This window comes from Callospermophilus lateralis, chromosome 3, assembly GCF_048772815.1.
Source record: "Callospermophilus lateralis isolate mCalLat2 chromosome 3, mCalLat2.hap1, whole genome shotgun sequence".
NCBI lineage: Eukaryota > Metazoa > Chordata > Mammalia > Rodentia > Sciuridae > Callospermophilus > Callospermophilus lateralis.
Window position 1 is genome coordinate 193,173,686 of NC_135307.1, and position 5,048 is coordinate 193,178,733.

A 5,048-nucleotide genomic window follows, 5' to 3' on the forward strand; every position below is an offset into this window, starting at 1 on the left:
GTGCCTCAGACGCAGCTCCGTCTCCGTTTGCGAACCCAACACTGAAGCCAAGAAAACACCATACAGCAGTTGGCTTAACCCAGCCTGACCAGCTCTGGCCGGTGGGGAAGTGGGGCTGGGCTGAGGCTTAGTGGTGAAGCTCATCTGACCTGCTGCAGGCCCTGGGTTCAATCCCCAGCTCCCAAGACGGGGACAACACCCACCTGGACGAGTGTTGGTGTCTTGTGGTCCTGTCATGATGTCTCTGAGAGATTGCAAAAGAACACTTGAGTTCTCTTCCAACCCAGGAAGCCGTGGGACTCTAGTGGGAAAAAGCAAAGAAACAAGGCCCTTGGTCCTGACCCTGCTTACAGGATTGAGAAAGTGTGCATCTGCTCTCAGAGACTCTCGGAGGTTCACGACCCTGGAGTAGATCCGTTTGGGAGATCCACCCTGCAGAGGCTTGAGTTTTGCGGCATGTTCTGTTAGAGGGACATTAGCCACTGGAACAAACCCCGACTTCCCAGAGCTTCAGATCCGTCCATCTGTAGTTCAGGGTGCAGTGAGAGTGGCCGGGTGACTGACAGCAGCCTCCGTGCCTGGGCCCCAGTACGGCTCATCCCGTGGTTGCAGGAGAAGGGATGCGGGAGGGACACGGGGTTCTCACCTGCCCAGGGCACACCCAAGGAGCTTTGTTTGTCTGGCACCAGGGATTGAACTCAAGGGCACGCAATCACCACTGAGACTTTTTTTTTTTTTTGTATTTTATTTAGAAACAGGGTCTCCTCTCGATGAGTTGTTTAGCGCATCTCTAAATTGCTGAGGCTGGCTTTGAACTCATGATCTGCCTGCCTCAGCCTCCTGAGCTGCTGGGATTATGGGCGTGCACCACGTGCTGGTCCTTCTTTCTAAGGATAAGGGGCTGAGCAGAGTGTCTGGTTCAAGGTGAAGACTCCACAGACGTCAACTTCCAGTGTCTCCAAACTGTCCCCTTCCCACCTCCATCCAGACAGATGATGCTGGAAGTAGGCCCTGCAGGAGGTGCTCAAGCCTAGCAAGAAAAAGACAAGTGTACCTCACCCCAATCCCTTGAGGACTCCCAGAGATACAGCCTCCTGTTAAGGCAGTTCCACAAGAGGTCGGGTGGGGCCTGCCTCCTGATCCCACACAGATCCTGGAGGGCCCACCAAGTCCATCAACGAGGAAAGAACAGCTTTCTTTCTTTCTCTCTCTCTCTCTCTCTCTCTCTCTCTCTCTCTCTCTCTCTCTCTCTCTCTCTCTCTCTTTAGTACCAGAACCCAGGGTGCTCTACCACTGAGCCACTTCCCTAACCCTTTTTATTTTTTAAGACAGGATCTCACGAAGTTGCTTAGGGCCTTGCTAAGTCACTGAGGCTGGTCTCAAACTTGCGATCCTCCTACCTCAGCCTCCCAGGTTGCTGGGACTGTAGGCGTGCGCCCCGTGCCTGGCTCTGCTGTGGGGGTAGCAGATTTTCTCTCTGAGCAGAAGCTTTCCCCCTGCTCTTTCAGGCTCTGCGGAACAATACAAGATCACAAGAGCGTGTAGTGTCTGTATTTTATTTTTATATGGTGCTGAGGACCAAACCCAATGCCTCATGCGTGCTAGGCGAGTGCTCTGCCACTGAGCCACAACCCAGCCGGCAACTTACTTTTTTCACTTAATTCTCTTAGGTGTCTTTTCCAGAAATCTTTCTCTTGCTGGCTGTGCCCGCCCACCCGCCGTAGACCAACCAGAGCATATGAACTAGTGGTTCTCAAACTTGGGGAGTGTCAGAACCATCAGCAAAGCTGGTGAAATCCCAGGTCCTCAGGCTCCCCCCGCCCTGCTGCCACGCCAGGACGGAGCCCAGGGCCCGGCCATGCCAGGCAAGAGGCCACCACCGGCCCTCACCACCCCCACCCCGGGCTCCTGTATTTACTTTCACTTGGAACTTTACCAAAACTTGTTGAAAATCATGTCACTTTCAACTGGGCATGGTGGCACAGAGGTAATCCCAACTACTCAGGAGGCTGAGGCAGGAGGATCCCAAGTTCAAGGCCAACGCCAGCCACTTAGCAAGACCCTGTATCAAAATAAAATAAAAAAAAAAGGGGGGGGCTGGGATGTAACTCAGTGGTGGAACACTTACCTAGTGTGCTGGTGACCCTGGGTTCCATCTCAAGCAACACACACACACACACACACACACACACACACACGTGAAATCTTCAACTATCATATAGGAAATTAGAAATTGGTGAATGAAAGTTATCCAACCAAAAACTGGGTGGTTTTGTTCTCATTTGGGATCATCTCAATGGGTTCCCGTTGCCCCAAGTGTCAGATGAGGCAGAGAACAACGTCTCCCAAAAGAGTCTGCAGCATCTGAAGAAAATGGCTCCCTGGAAAATCAAATTCACATTTATGCTTTTTTTTTTTTAAATACCGGGATTGAACTCAAGGGCACTTGACCACTGAGCCACATTCCCAGCCCTATTTTGTATTTTACTTAGAGACAGGGTCTCACTGAGTTGCTTAGCGCTTTGCTGTTGCGGAGGCTGGCTTTGAACTCGCGATCCTCCTACCTCAGCCTCCCAAGCCTCTGGGATTATAGGCGTGTGCCACTGCATCTGGCCACATTTATACTTCTATATGCTTATAAAAATAAAGTTAATGCCTATGTAACACTGACCACATGCCAACCCTCTTATTAATAGTTTGTGAGTATTAACATGTTAAATTATCTCATCAATCTCAAGAAATATGCACTCCTGGCTGGGGGAGCAGCTCAGTGGTAAAGCGCGTGCCTGGCATGTGGGTGGCACCGGGTTCCCTCCCCAGCACTGCAAGAGAAGAAAGAAACATGGACTATGACTATGCGGCCTTCACAGAAAGGAAACAAAAGCATGGAAAGCTCAAATGACCTGTTCATGCCTTCACGTCTAGCAAGAGGTTCCAGGGTTCAAACCCAGGCAGGTTCCACAACCGCACGACACTTCCTTGCTATTTAATTCGTTCGTTTCTGATTTTGATACTGGGGATTGAATCCAGGGGTGCTTTTAGCACTAAACAACACACCCAGTCCTTCATTAATTAGTTAAGTAATTGGTATAGAGATAGGGCCTCACTAAGTTGCCCCCCTGGCCGGCCTCCAACTTGCCGTCCTCCCACCTCAGCCTCCCAAGTTGCAGATGACAGGGATGCTCCCCACCTGGCTTTCATAACTATGTTCTCTCACTTCTTTATTCAGTCAGGTGTCTCGGTCAGGACATTGGATATTGGGGACCAGGAAGTAGGAGAGGAGAACAATGAAGACTAGTGCTCAATCTGTGGGAATCTGATCATTCATATTGTTTATCATCCCAGGAATGCAATCATGTAATAACCACCATTCAGGGGTCTCTCCAGGTAAACCACTGTGCTAAGGAAACATGCTCTTGTTCACATCAACAGGTGTTCTATGTCCCAGGCTCGGTCTGTTCCGGGCACTGGACAGATAACTGTGAAAATACTGACCTGGCTTAACCCCACGTGGAGCTTCCTGGAACTTGCTGTGACCAATACAGTGGAGAAGAGATAGAAGGACACTGCACAAGTCCTAGGGCTTCTTCCTGGGAACACCTGGCAGCGTCCACTTTCACTGTCCTGCAACTCTGCACAGAGCCCACCCACCAGGAAGAACCCTGAATGAAAGGCGGGGGGGGGGGGGGGGGGGGGGCTGGGGCTCAGGGGTATAGCACTCGCCTGGCACGGGTGAGGCCCTGGGTTCGATCCTCAGCACCGCCTATAAACAAATAAAATAAAGGTCCATCAACAACTAAAAAAATAGAAAGAGCACAAAGTGAGAGAGACGTAGCACCTGGTAGTCCTGGCTGAGGCCCCGGCTGATGGGCTGATCCTCCAGCGAGGGCAGCTGCTCCAGCAGATCCAGAGGGACCACAGGTGGCCTCCAGCCAATCCAAGGCTCACCAGAGGTAATAAGCGATTGTTTCAAACTACGCTGTGGGAGCCGGGTGCAGTGGCACACAGTGTAATCCCAGCTACTCAGGAGGCTGAGGCAGGGGGATTGCAAATCCAAGGCCAGCCTCAGCAACTTAGCGAGGCCCTGTCTCAAATATAAACTAAAATGGGGGCTGGGGACGTAGCCCAGTTGGTAGAGTGCTTACCTCCTATGCACAAGGCCCTGGGTTCAGATAGATAGATAGGTAAATAAATAAATATGGGATGGGGTTAGAGCTCAGTGATAGAGCTCTGTTGCAGAGGCTGGTTTTGAACTCGAGATCCTCCTACCTCAGCCTCCCAAGCCCCTGGGATTACAGGCGTGTGCCACTGCACCTGGCCACATTTATACTTCTATGTGCTTATAAAAATAAAGTTAATTTATTTTTATAAGCACATAGAAAAAATCCCAGCACTACAAAAAAGAAAACAATAACAACAACAACAACAAAATCAAAAAGCTAATTTAGGGCAGATGATTATACAGCAATAGGTACTACAACAATATGGTATAATTATGAAATTATAATAAATACGATGCAGCAAAGCTACTCGGGAAGCAGAAAGAACATGAGTCTTAAGCCAGGCAGGCGTCAAGTCAGCTTTATCATTTAGGTGCTGTGTGACCTCAGACATGTCACAGCCTCTCTGAGCCTGATCTGCCAACAGGGATCATCAGACTTACCCTGTAGATGTCTAAATGGGGATGAAGGAGCTAATATATGCAGACACGTAACACAAAACACGCATTCAACAAGCAGCGGTCACTTCTCTCCTTAAACAAATCCAGTGCGTGGTTCAGCAGCCGCCTGGGGGAGGGGGTAGTGGGGGACCTGATCTATCAGGGTCGCAGAGATCTTTAAATCCCCGCCCAGAAGCGGCTGGTTTACTGTTTGTTTCGTTGCTTTTGCTAATTCACCGCTAGAGCCTCGGAAGTCGAGGCCGCAGGAGGCTGGAGAGCAGCCGGTTTCCCGCGGCTCCTCAGGAAGGAGCACCAAGAAGAAAAATTGCATTTCATCGCCCCCGCGGCGGCCAAGAAAGGGACCGCGAGCCAGTCAACGGGGACCGCA

At 50.6% G+C, this 5,048-nt stretch overlaps 1 long non-coding RNA gene across 1 annotated transcript; it reads right to left on the reverse strand.

Annotated features, from left to right (window-relative positions):
- Positions 1 to 784: 784 nt before the first annotated feature.
- LOC143394508 (uncharacterized) lies at positions 785 to 2,050 on the reverse strand. Its single transcript, XR_013090710.1, has 3 exons — positions 1,937 to 2,050; positions 1,401 to 1,511; positions 785 to 1,030 (listed from the first exon to the last, which is right to left on the reverse strand). It is a non-coding gene; the product is annotated as an uncharacterized LOC143394508 (long non-coding RNA).
- Between the last annotated feature and the right edge of the window lie 2,998 nt (positions 2,051 to 5,048).